General features: G+C 34.1%; 1 long non-coding RNA gene across 2 annotated transcripts; it reads right to left on the minus strand.

The window, feature by feature from the left end:
- Positions 1 to 645: 645 nt before the first annotated feature.
- Positions 646 to 14,436, minus strand: LOC120754380 (uncharacterized). 2 transcript variants are annotated; one of them, XR_005701411.2, is made up of 3 exons: positions 14,366 to 14,436; positions 6,046 to 6,162; positions 646 to 3,816 (listed from the first exon to the last, which is right to left on the minus strand). It is a non-coding gene; the product is annotated as an uncharacterized LOC120754380 (long non-coding RNA). The 2 variants fall into 2 exon arrangements; XR_005701412.2 differs by having other exon boundaries at positions 1,604 to 3,816; positions 14,387 to 14,428.
- Positions 14,437 to 14,645: the final 209 nt, after the last annotated feature.

Consider the following 14,645-nt stretch of genomic DNA (forward strand, 5'->3'; position numbering starts at 1 on the left):
GAAAGCACACTTTATTTAATGTAGAAATTTCAGTTTTGAACCTAGCTATGAAAGTGATGCAAGGGAAAGACACAAGTCAGTGCACACTCATTATACTATGGTGATATCTCAACCTACAGATGCGACAGATAGCATGAAATGGTGTTAGTATCCTGTAGGTTCTCTCTCTGAAAAGTATGACTACTGGTGCATTTTAAAGTAGATTTTTATGCCATAGACGTTTACATTTCAAAAAAGATACATAAATAAAATGGTACATTCATACATTTTCAATAGGCTCATAGTTGTCCATTGAAGGAAATAGGCCAGATTACAATAAATTCCATAGCTTCCTCATTCTGAGCTCAAATTTTTCTTTTTCATGTTCAAATCATTCAAACTCCTTTTTCTTTTTTTTTTTTTTTTTTTTTTTTTTTGAGCTCTCTAATGAAATTATGGCAAAAAAAATTTAACATTTGAGTGAAATCTTGAGCCCATGGGCCCTCACTACACTCCAGTAAAAAAAGAATTTCTGATGTCCAAGCATAGTGATAAAACAGTATAATATCTGCCCATCTTTTTCCTCCAAAATATTATACCTATTTCTCTCTAAATGGGGTATTGTTATCCATATCCTGCAACATTAATGATTTTATTCAATATCCTGTTCATGTCTTGATTTGGTTTCATTTTAGGAATATTTGAGCATTCTATCGATCAAAAAACTTGAATAAGAGGAGAGATAAACCTTCCTTTCAAAATTCCTGTCTCCAGTTTCCCAGTGAGAGGAGCATGACAGTTTGTTTTATTGTTTTCTTTCTAATATTTAAACTGGTCTTCTCCCATTTTCCCCATTATTAATGCATTACCTTTCATTGATGAAGTATAGATTTTGAAGAACTTAGGAGTCTAGCCAATTGACTTTGCTAAGAGGTCAAGAATGATTTCTTCACTCTCAGGTAAAAACGGCATGATGGATTTGCCCAGCTTCCTCAAAGCCAAGACAATAGAGGGTATACACTTCTTGGAGAGGATTCAGGAATTTCTGTTAGTCATCTGTGGGAGTATTGTGCCCAGCGTGGATAAAGATCAAATAACCAATTTTACTAAGTAAGGAAATCCTGGAATTTCATCAGTGGACCTTGAAAGAAGAATAGAGATGAATCAGTCTTCACAAACTAATATCTTCATTTGAGTTGCTTTCACCCAGTGCACAGCTGTGTAAGATTCTAGGATAAAGAAGACTAATGAGAATAGCTTTTGGAGCAGCTTGAAGAAAATGCTCTCTATAATGTATTATACAATGTAAGCCTTGTAACTTGACCATTTTAAGGACTGGAAAAATAAGTCAATATACTGAATCCTGCTTTTTAAATTGTTCCTGTATTTCAATTACCTCTACATTCAATTACTTATTGAATTTTCTTTTGATCAATCAGCTTCAGCTAGGGACTGTCTGTCACCACTGTACTGGCTCTAAATATTTTTAGTCCATACTGGGTGGATTCACATTTATTTTTTTAAAGGCTCCTCAGTTTCAAAAGAGTTCAATGTAACTGTTAAAGAGTTTCAGAGAAACTGCAAAAAATATTGTCAGACTTGGATTCTGAAATCTTTTGAATCAGCATGGTGAAATGGAAATCAAGGCCAGTAGCTCAGCCAGTAGAGGGAACTCTTACATAGTAAAAAGGCAGGGATATAAGGTAGTACCTTAGGGATGTAAATATGCATGAACATGTACATGGCAAAAATCCAACAGTAGTTTTTTGCTTCTTTGTACATAGCACATTGAGCTTTGTATTTTTATCCACCTGCAATTTATTGCAGTGAAGGTAGAACATGCATGCTAAATACAAGACTGGAACAGTTCAATAGTAACTTTGCGAAACTTAGTGAATGTCCAGGGGAATAGGGAACATATTCTGTTTACTCTCTTTATTAAAACCTGCAATTTTTCTTTAAGAGCGGTAAAACAACTTTGCCATTTCCTGAAACATTTCAGTTAGAGGGTTTTTTTCACTGAATGCAATTGTTTTCCTTAGAAATTTTCCATGCTGTAACTTTGTGACTTAAGTGTTTTATTCCCTATGCACGGAACAAATATTGCTGACTAAAGCAACTATCCACATGTTGGCTTCATGGGATAGATTTACATCAGTGTTTGGCATCTCCCTCACAGAAAGAGACATCTAGATTTCTATAAGTGGGTTTAGGTATTAGATATTTCAAAAAATGCTCTCAGCAAACACTTAAGATTTGTGCCCCTGTCCCTGTTGTGTTTTATCTCGATCCATAGTTTGATTACAACTATGAATTCTATTTATAACTCTAATAATTAATTTTCTGAGCCTTGCAAATCAACTGAGTGATGACTGTTTTTCATTGTCTAATCAACCCAGATCTTGCTTCAGGACTCATTCATTGAGAGTTTACAAGAACACTTAGTTTCATTGAATAAAATATCTTTTTCTGTTTCTATTTGATATCGATGTCAGCTTTTTATGAAAGGCAGCTAGGAATGGATGAGCCCTTATAATCAGGCATATTGACATCTATATTCCTGCAACTCACTCCTGTCTGGCAAACCAAGTGCAGTGTTTACTTTTTCTTTCTCACAGTACTTCATAAGATTTCTTGCTGTTATGAGCAGCACGTTATTGCTGACCTTCTACAGAAGATTATTCTCATTCTTTTCATTGCCCTAACTATTTTTGTTAAGTTTTACTCTTGCCTCTCATATTTCCTTTCTCCCTAGTTTTGGTAGGTTCTGTAATTTTGTGAGTGGTAGTCATGACTTGTTTGCTGATGATTATGAACGTATTGCAAAGTGTTTTTGAGTCCTGTGGGGTGTCCTTCTTCCATTTATGGCAACAGAAGAAGAGCAGCACACAGTAGACTGGATTATGTTTTCTCAGTGCTGTAAATCCAGGGTAACAGCTCTGAGGACATATATTCATCCAGTGAACATATCCATTTTCTTTACACTCTCTCATTTCCTAAAGAAAAGGCAGTATGTTCCCATACCAACAGGTTGTGATGGACATTTTGACATGTAAATAAGTGATTTTTTTTTTAATCCCGCTCATGTCACTCAATCACTAAGGCTGCTAATTATCTTTCTCAATGTTTCCATGGAGTTCAAAAAGCTCTTTTCATCACAGGAAGCTGAAAACCCAGTATTTAGGTCTGTCCTTACTTAAAATGCATTTTGTGATTTTAGAAGCTATTCTGTATGGAACCCTCCCTCTTTTGCATAGTCTCACCTGGAGCATTTTGTTACATATTCCCCAACTTTATTTGTTAGCACCTTGGACTTTTTGGTCCCATAGGGGCAGAGATACCACAAATAACTTTGGATCTGCTGCTTGTGATATCAACAGAATCATCCCAACCAAGGTAGAATTGGACTCCATTTACTCAGTGCTGCATCCACACTAATCATCTCTTCCAAACAGCTAGTGCCCATTAGCATACTAGAAGTTACTCTGTAATTTTCAAACTTCAGCTAGGCATCATTTAGGATTGCCATATGGAGATGTCAGATCTGAGATCTGCTAGTCCAGACATCTATGTTGACCATTCCATTGTCAGTGAAAGTACCTTTAAACCAAAACTTGAATAAATTGTAGCAGAAATAATCACACTTCACTCTGCATTGAGGAAGAGAGTGTAAAAAATGGCTAAATGTAATGTTTGTACATTAATCATGAAGATCTACTCCTTTCAATTGTATATAAAGAAACAAAAAGCAAGTATCATTGAAGGCAGTTTGGCAAAGTCCGTTCTATCCTTCACGAGACAGGATTCTTTGTTGTCCTCACAGCAAATCTTTGGGAGCTGGTTAAAGAGAAATGAAAGAAAAATTATATCAAAAGTAGTGCAGTGGGAAAGAGATGGGAAATAATGGAAATCACACCACATTCCCCCAGCAGCCCCCCTCTAGTGTATCAGATCAAAGTCTTTCTATTTGAAAACCAAAGCTTCTTTATATTAAATACCAAGAAAATATGTTTAGATAACATTAAGAGACTGACTTAAACCATAAAAGTCAGGAAATTCAGAATTAAGGCTGACACTCAGTTCTTAAATCACAGAACAGAGAAAGGCAGGGGTGGGGACAGGAAGGTGAACTCATACACAGAAGCATAAGGTGAGGAGGGAAAGTGAGACCTCTCTTGGAATTTTTCTACCTGTGTCACTGGAAAACTAAGCATAGAGTTTTTAGGACATTATTAAGGGCCACTACATTCCTTTTTTTTTTCCCCAGCAGATTGGCCAAGTAAACAAACTATATATTTGGTCATCTTAGATCAGTTATGCTTTCTGCAGCTATCCCACCCAGCCAGGAAAAGAAAAGGTGTTATGATTAGCTGGCTTTGTTTTCTTTCTCTTCTGAGATTCCTGCTGCTCTTAGTCCCACTGGAATTAGGTTATAACTACCCTGTTCTGAAAGCTAGCTTTATATCTTTTTTTTTTTTAGTTGAAAACTTTGTTGTCATTATAGATTTCCCTATGCAACTTCAATAGGATATGGTTTTCCTCTTCTTATTTTTTTAAGAGATTGTCTTTGAAAAAAGCTGAATATTTACACCCAGAGAGTAACTAAAACAATACTTCTATATAGACATACAGACTGTATAAACACAGTATGCATGGCTGGTATTATTCACAACAAACCAAAAGAAAATAGTACAAATGGCACAGTGTTTATTGGGGATGAGCAAAAATTTATTATTTTACATCACTGAAAACAATCATCAATTTTAATTTTAAATATACATTAATATGTGTTTGATAATAAACACTTAACCTATGTGTAGGACTAAAAGTGACAATTCTGAAAATTCTGTTTTTGTTAGAACTTATTTGCCTTGTGGTTTAGTTTCTATTCAAGAGTTTCGTATAATTACTCCTGGTGTGCTAGTGTCATATGCTGGGTGTCAGAAACCACAATTCCTCTTCTATTTATTGAAATTAGAAAGAACACAGATTGTAATAGCTTTAAATATTAAAACACTAAAATACTTCTTCAATATACATATGCTTATTATAGACTATTAAAAATAAAAATTGCAATACATCTTCTTCCTATATGATAAAATTAAATGAAAAATTCAGAAATATAAAATGAAAAAAGAAGAAAGCTACATATCTTATTTTTTCATTTAGTCATTATAATAATAAAGACACATTAAATAAAGTATGATGAGACACACCACTCTGCATTCTGTTTTGGTCGGCTGGAATAGGAGCTGAGTGTTCCTAGGTAGTCTCACAGAGAACCTTGACTCCTATAAGCATTGTCTTATTCATAAAGAGAAAGCACTGAACAATTCCAGAATTGTTCATCTATATTTTGAAATGAAATGTTCATTGCTATGTTTGATCTTCACATTGTTCACAATGAATTAACACTGGAATTGTTTTGAAAAGAAGTTAGTGTATCTGGACATTAATCAGAGAAACTATAATCATGAGCAAGTAAGAAAAGCATAAACATATGTGTACAGGAAACCTGATTTAAGAGAAAATATATCTAAGCAGGGTAGCAATACAGAACATATGAGCAGAGCATGACTGTGGGGAAAGCATGATATTTGCACAGTACATCAATAATTGAGGTAGACAATATATAAACATTTTCACTTTTTCAATTCAGAGGAAGAAATTGATAATGACAACATTTTGCAAAGTGTATTACTTTAATTTTTTTTGTTGATTTTCTCATCAGATTTGTAATGTTATCATTTCAATTAAAAATAATAACTAGCTTGCATTCCAAAGAAAAACATTGCTTAAAGCATGAAGAAATAAAATTTTTCTTATTTCCATTTAAGCATGTAAAAGTGAAATGTGTCTTCAATTTCTAAGACTCCACTTGATTATTTTGATTTTTTTTCAGCTCAATTAAACAAATTTAACTTTCCTTTTGTATAGAATACAGATTTCACTTTCAGTGTGTAGCAGTGGAACAAAAATAGATGAGAAGCTTATGGATCATTGTGCACGGAAAAAGTGAAATTTTACTTCACACAAAACTGTATCCAATATGCCATTGGTTCTTACCAATTTTTTGTTGAGTTGCCATTCCATCCAATAAAAATATTCTGTGCATAAAAATTTGATTATATAATACAATTTACAGATCTTGTAGTCCTTATAGGCTTCAGTTCCTATGAAGTTCTAGGTACAAAAATATTTGAAAGATGTCGTTATTTACACTGGAGACCATCAATAATCAGGCTTGTATGTTTATATGATATTGCACAAGTAGTACAAACACCAGCTTTAAATCTACTGAATATTAGGGAAGCTTTCATACAGTTACATAAAAAATGACTATATTTATAGAATTGTTTTTTAAATTTCTAGCCACATGGTTTTTACATTGTAGGGTATTAAAGTATTTGGTAAAATTAATTAAATTACATGATATACATGTTATATATTACACATTAAGTATCTTCTTTGCAAGGATATATCCATAAATAAAAAGAAATATTAAGTGCAGTGTCTAGTCATATAGACCTTCATGAAGACAGAGCTTGGGTTCCAAAATCAGATACTATCTGTAAGACCAGCCTATTTTAGCAGTATGGCTGCTGACCTAGGTTTTTTTTTTTTTCTTTTTAAATTATTATTTGTAATAACACTTTTAAATTGACTAGGTCTGATACAGTTCTATATTGTGCCAGGCAGACAAAATATAAGTGATATTTTGGAGCCAGGGCAGAATTCCACTTCTGTTTCTTTTGGACAGAAGTAATGGCATGTAGATAGAAGCAGATGTGCACTAGAAGATAAGCATATACAAAACTAAACATACTAGCACTGGAATGATACTGGCTTCTCCAAAGGATACCTGACTGCCATTGTTTAATGCTATCATAGTACACTTGGACACTACAAAGGAGGTAAATCACACAAACCAAAGACATTTTTATCATAACCTGAAAACTCTATTTATACTGGTTTATTCAGATTAAAAGTTAAATCTAGTCTCACAAAAAAAAAAAAAAAAAAAAAAAAAAAAAAAAAAAAAAAAAAAAAAAAAAAAGAGTCTTTAAAGTGGCCATAAAGTTGTCTTTGTTATATTTCACTTAGAAGTGCACAGCTTTTACTTAAATTCTGGTGCCTGTCCAGATATGCTGTTACCATTTTGGAATCCACAGCTTAAATTTTTCCAGCATAATATTTTTGTCCTTGTTTAAATGGGTCAAAGATACCCATCCTACATATGAGAAATCTCAGCACTTAATTCCAGTTTCAGATAATTCATAATGCAAAAATGTAAAGTTCTTCAGATAAAGATTATTGCAGAGATGGTGAAAATTTTATCTGATGCTGAAAAGAAGGATTCTGTAATCAGAATTAGGTCAACTATGCTTTATCCTTTCTTAATATGATTTGCTTCCTCAAGTTAAGACAATAAAGTGAGGCTATCAACATACATGCAATTGATCTTCACTGCTTTAATGTAATTAGCTCTTAATTCTCTCACTAGGTCATCTGGATTTGTTTACATCTTTAAAGTGATTCAAAGAGATGTCTTTATTATTACTGTATACAGTTTAATGCATGCTCTGTAGATCTCTGCAGTGAACACCCCCAAGTCTGTCTTTTCTCTGTGTCTGTATTCAACTTCCATGTTTCTAACAACCAAGCATGCAGTCTCAACAGACTCCTGAAGCAGGTCAACCACTGCTCCACTGTAGCTTCCACACATCCCAGACTTAGCATTTGGCTGATTTATATGATGCATACCTCTTTTTTTGTCTCTTGGTATATAAAATAGACAACATCTTTCTGATAAATACCCTGTCTTATGTCTTTTTAATGGATTTGATCCTATATGCCTTAGCAACACCCTTCCTCACACAAACTTCTGTTAGAAATGAAGAATCAAGAGGCTTAGTGAGCACGTTACTAAACAAATCAATTTAGACTGAAAAAACCTGTCCAATATTTGGTAACATTATATAGTGTATATATTGTAGTTCTGCATCACAGCAGTCAATGTTTAGAGAGCCTACTATTTTTAGCTGGGTTTTGTTGTCTGCTTATTGACCCTGCAAATTAAAAATACATCCTAATATCAAGCTAGTTGTGTTTTCCCTGGATTTAAGAGTTTTGAGTACTTGCAAGTGTACCTCTTATATGCAGATGTTGTCAATAGAGTAAGAAAAGACATTGCTGTTATTTGGACTAGTACAGGACTAAGATATACTAATGCAGGCATTCATTGGAAAACAGAAAGAGGATAAAATACCCAAGAAAACCAAAATAGAAAATTTCAGAGAAAAATAGTCTCAAATATTTAATCAGAAAAAAAGAGAGCTACAATAATAATACACTTTCATTACACCTCTTCGTCCTGTGACTATCAGGAAAGGGCAGCTAAAATACATCAGATGGCAAAGCAGCCTAGTTATGAATCTAGGGTTGAAAGCAGGAGGCTCTGGGGGACCACAAGATGAACTCCACATGCACAGCAGGGCTTTCTTGAAGTCACACACTCCACAATGTTGCCCTTCCAGTGTTCTACCTGATGAAATGTCATGAAACCATGTAGCTTCCCAAAGCCATATTTCAGAGAAGTTCATAAACTGGCACTGCTTTTCATGAGAACAAATTCTTTTTGACAGGGGAATTAAAAAAAAAAAAAAAAATCCTGCAATTTCCTGATGCATCTACCCATAGATATAGTAAAAAAAGAGTCTTCTATTAATATCAAAGCACTGAGTTTTAGCTGCCTTTTTTTTTTTTTTTTTTTTTTTTTCTACAATGTGATTTTAAAATATAAATGATTCTCAGAACTTCTCAAGGACTTAAGAGTTATTGTGGATCTATCTTGTGCATTCTCATATATCCAGCAGGAACCAAGACCACATCCTTCAGCACAACACCACAAATGACAGCTGTTAGTTATGACTACATCAGCCATATTCTAGAATGTTCATTGTGGTGCATTCTGATATCTGAATACCATTAATATCTGTACAAGCATTCAATCCAATCTAATAACAATCATATCTTTTTTATTTTCCTGGGAAGATGTAACAAAACAAATTCTCATTTTGAGTGAAAAAAGTTTCTTTTTGAAGCTTTGAATTTTACTCTTTTTAATTTTAGTGTGCCGTGTTGTTCCTGTATCACAAGCTATTGACTTCAGCAGCACCTGAAACAGCTCTGTAAACTATATGCCTACTTCTTTTCTTATACTACATATAGTAAGTCTGGGATTTACTTGAAATTATAGTAAGAGACCTACAGAAGTTTGCATGTAGCTTTTTTTTAATCTCTTTTCCATTTTGAATGTGATAATAATTATTCTCAAAAAGTTTATTTTGGCACACATCACCTCTTATCACAAGGAAACATCATCTTTAGTTTGAACAGCTTGGTAAACAAACCCACAGCAAAATAAACCCACATGATACTACAAAGCTAGAAATCAATGAGAATGAAACCTGAATCACCTGGACTAATTCAAGTTTCATGCTTTTAGCTGTGATGCTGAACTAGACCAAAATGCCATCTGCTCCTATAGAAATCACATTCTTATGTGTTAATTCTTATAGCAACCATTGTCATGCAAGTCCAGAACCACTTTGAAGAGATCTGGTTTAGTAATGAGCCCTTTGGCAGTTACAGTAACAAACAAAAGGGTCACATACTGAACACTAGAATAACTACAGCTAATGAATCTATTAAAAGAGACATTCTATAAAAGGCGTTATTAAGAGGTAAAATGAAGAAAAAAGTAAAATAGAAATGTAAGGAAAGATTGTAAAACTGCATTTGGAGCATAAAAAGCAGAGCCAATATAATACAAATGTTGTAAGGGGTGATTTCCATTCATTGCAGAGCATTTCCAATTAAAATTTTACTGGAAAGAAAATTCTGTGCATTAATTAGTTCTTCTAAAAGAAAGATAATCTCCAATAATTAAAGGGTTAGAATTAATCCTTTTTAAAGACAGAACATCCACCTTGTTCACATTAAATTACTCCTCTGAACATTTTTAAAAGGAAAGAAATTGTGCAATAAGTACACGTTCTGTTGAAAATCATCAAATGAAGGAATTTGCAAATCCAATTTTCTTTGCAATGACTTGTAATATGTTATATCAGATTATCTTTATTATTATCTACCATAACATACAGTGTAAACAGCCTGTATTTATACTCATGGCTACAGTAAAATTGCTGTGCTGTTGTGTTGGCACTTAGAAATATCAGTTTTCAAGCATTTCTACAATGTCAGTATATAGAATGTCATATAGGAGATGGAATCTGTGTTTTAGATCAATACCACAGGAGGTTAATTAACTTTTTCTTTGCTCTTCAGTTTTCAGATGCCACCCTTGTAATACTGTGAAATGCAGGAAACAAAAGTGGAAAACTCTGAATTGCACACTAAAAAATTATTTTATCTGATATAGTTTCAGTATAGCATTTATGTTTTCCAGTTCCCTGTCATACAGCAACTCCTAAGTCCAATGCTAAGTTTAAAGATGAGATACGCAAATTTAGAAGAATTTGGACTGTTACAAGCATGTGTGCTCTCTGGTAAAAAGTAATTTGAATAAATTCACTTGAACAGTAAAATACCAGAACATGCCTTGAAATTAATTAGAATGATGATGAGCTGCCTAATTGCTGGACACAGGCTCTGTATTTTCTTATCAGATTTTCAAAAAAATCAGTGGAATGGCTAGCAAACACATGCATCAGCAAATGAAGCTTTGAGAAAACCTGTAAGGTAGTAGCTCTAAAAAGATGGCAAGGTCAAATATTTGAAATTTAGGATGGAAGATATATCCATCTACTTTGAAGAAAACTAGAGATTTGTACTAACAAGCTGGGGTGTTGTGGTTTTTTTTGTTTTTTTCTTCCCTTTCTTCTTTATTTTCTCTTTTCCATATTCCTTTAGATTTTGGAGTATCTAAATTAATCTGGTTATCTAATTAATCTAATTTCTATGTGATACACACGGCCACAGTTTCTTTTTCAAGCTGAAGAAATGCTTAACTAGACTTTGGATTGGATGCCATTATGATTCCTATTAATTAGACTTAGGTGAGCTAATGAATATGTTAACAAGTAAACTTAGCCCACCCCTCTACATGCATCTTACTTCAGAATACATCCCACAGATTTCATTTTAATTCCTCTTGGGACTACAGTAGTCCAGCCTGAATGTGCATCAGTTAGGTAGAAAAACAGATAAAATCCTGGTTCCCTAACCCCTCCTTACATGTTATATATTCATTACATAATCTTTCTTGCATCTTCTTTCAGTCACTGCTTATTACCTACACTCACAGGCAAACTCTAAACTGTCCCACTGGAATGCAGAAATGTCTTGGGTAAACTAGGCTCCTTTTCTTTGCCTTCAGATTAAAACTAAATTCAAATTAAAACAGCAAAGTATGCGTGGAAGCTGCTTAATTCAAGCATCTAATAGCAGATCCTGCATTTAAATCATGGCTTGTTTCTGATTTCTGCATCCTTTTCTGGCAGACATTAATCTCCCCCTCTTTAATATAGTATACTGAAGGAAGGAAGGGGCACCAATTAAGCCTCTGTTATCTCAGTAAAGACAGACAATTGCTTCACTAATTGAATTAAAGATTGTGGAGGGCAGCCATTTGCCTTTAATCCAAATTTGTTTCTGTAATTAATAAAACGTGTCTCTGATGTTGAAAAGTTACAATCATAAACTTAACTAATATTTGACCCCAAGGAAAGATCACTTTTTCCAGCACATGGACAAATGTATTTTCAGCAAAGTATACTCAGTGATATCAGCAGCCATGGGCTTGGGAGATTTGCTTATGTGTAAGACAATATTTTATGAAAAAGAAAGAAGGTTACACTAGATGGTAGTATAAATCCTCATAAATGGGTAACTTTCTCGCAGAGAGAAACAGCAAAAGTAATGCCTAAAGGATACCACTGGATAAATAATGCAGCACATGAAAACTCAACCTATACCTTGATACAGACTCAATTTTGTGTTTGGATGCTGGCACACTTGAGGAATTTCAGAGTATAGGGTTTTTTTATGTTACAGTCATATAAGAATGCAAATAAAAATATTACCTTTTTCAGTTTTGTTCTACTTTTCTTTTGCATTTTGCTACAAAACTAGAGAATCACAATTGAGCATGTTCTCTAGCATCCCAACCCTCCTACACATTTTTAGTTGCCCATATGGAGATGTCAGATATAATCTGAAAAATGGGATTAGTATCAGGGTTTGCAGTTATTACTCTTGTGGCAACCATTTCACAGAAAAGACAGCACACTTCACTGTGTACCAGTGTGTTATTGTCACAGGAAGTGCAGGAAACAGTATGTTTATGTAGCTTGTAAAGTGAAATTTTAACTGTAGGACAGAATCACCAACAGTGTTTAAAGAATAAAATAGTCTCCAACCCAGTCAGCTACCCTGTTTTCTTATCATTTTACCAATTTTTAAACCTATTTCCAGATACCTCAACCATTTTTCCAACAAACCTATAGAGAAACAAAGTGTAGTCTTTGCCAGAAGTAGTAATTTACAAAATATCTCTTCACTTTTCATTTCTGTTGACTCCAAGTTAACAAGATTCTTAATTTTATGCCCAAGATTCCAAACTTTAATGCATCAACTTGATGATTTAGATTTAAAACAGAGTACAAAAGATCATAACTCATTTTTATGAAACCATTGGAATGTAGATTACATGATGCACACTTATTTCAGTGGGTGTTGGATGGAACTTCAAGTGATGGATTTTTACCAGCAATGTTTTAGAAATAACAATTCATTTTATATTGAATTAAATGAGGAACACATATTTAAAAATAAGTTGAAGACTTCAAATGAAAACTCTACAGATGAATGCTCATACTCTAAACTTTCTTCATGAATATTCAATTAAATGACACAAACTCCACAAGCTCAGTTTTCTTGCTTTACAAAGGTATCTAAAAATTAAAAGACCTAATTTTCTAAAAGAATAGTTAGAGGTTTATGCTGGAATAATATTAAAGGTGCTAAGAGTATTACACTGGTATTTTATTGGGGTAAAGTCATGGTGATTTAGGCCTGAAGTTTTTTTAAAACCTATTAAATTTGTTTCACTAAGCAAAAGGTCTAAAAATCTGAAGAAATAACTTCAATATAATACCAGAAGACATGCAGAGAAGAACATCCAAGCCCTGACAGCTTGCTTGTAATCCTCTTGCTATGTAGTACACCACTCTTCTTTTTCACAACGGAATATAGGATGAAACTAGCACTGCAATTAATGATTATACAACATCCAGCATTTGCAGTACAAAAAAATTCATTCAAAGAAAGGAAAAAATGAATTCAGAAATATAAAGTAAAAGGGTAAAAAAATAAAATGGAAAAAAAAAACCCCTGACCCACAGAAGAGTGTTACTGGAAAATACAGGTTTAATTACTCAGCCGGTATAAATCAGCACAGCTTCCCTGGCACAAACAGATCATTGCCAGTAAACCCATGAATTGGGAAAAAAGACAAAAGGTTATTATGGAGGAAATGAAAGGATTAGAACAATAGAAGCTTCAGAAATATCCTTTATCTTGTTGCATACACATCTGTGCTTCTTAAATATATGGGTGTGCATTTGAAACCAGATGTAAAGTTTTAGTAGTTGGATAACTTAAAAACATGTGATCCAAGTAGAGAACTATCAGTGTTCTTAAAAATGTGGAAAATTCTTGAAGAACATATTTGTTTCTCAGAAAAAGGCAAAGTGAAATAAAAGTGCTATAAAAAATATCCACCTCTGCACTGACAAAATAAATAATCCAAAACATGATTATATAGTGGCAGGAATAGCACTGTCACATAATTTCCAACTGTTGCATACTTGATCTGAAGTCTGGTCAGAATGCCACAGTAGGTTACTTTTCTGGCAGAATATGCCCATTATGCATCTCAGTGTTCAACAGGAAACTATGATAAGCACCAAAGAGATGATGAGAGCAGGAAATAAAGGGTTTCCTGATGTGAAATGTTTACCATTCTCATTGCAGAGAAGACAAGTTGGAGAAAGCAGGCAAGCCACTCTTATGTGATTAATAAAGATAACATCAGAGTATATCCACTCATCCTGGAACTAATCTTTATTTCTTTCTCAGATACAATAAATCACAGAATATCTTAAACTGGAAGGAACCCACAAGCATGAGGAGCCACTTGGCTCCTCACACAAGGAACCAATCAACAGTGGCACCAGAACTGAGGCAGCCCCTTCCTCAGTCACTCATCATTTCAAAAACTCTCCATAAAAACCTCCCCTGACTAAACATAGGCTCAAGACACCCTCACAGAAGGCAAGTATATGGATCAGCAGTTTATTACCTTACAGCTAAGCTCACACACCTTCTCACTGTTGGATCCCACAAGCACCACGATCCACCAACTCCTACCCCCCATAGCTGCCCAACCAACTCTTTTGTAATACAGCTCCTTATTGGACACAGCTGCAATTTAACAAGGACAAGGCTGTTTCTAGTCTGTTGTGATTAGACACAGCTGCATCCCATCAAGAATAAGGCTGCCCACAGCACCATACCACATGTAAGGACCACTGAAGTCCAACTTCTGGCAGTGCCCAGGATAGTCCAAGGAGCCACACCAT

The sequence above is a fragment of the Hirundo rustica genome, chromosome 6 (assembly GCF_015227805.2).
Source record: "Hirundo rustica isolate bHirRus1 chromosome 6, bHirRus1.pri.v3, whole genome shotgun sequence".
NCBI classification, from domain to species: domain Eukaryota; kingdom Metazoa; phylum Chordata; class Aves; order Passeriformes; family Hirundinidae; genus Hirundo; species Hirundo rustica.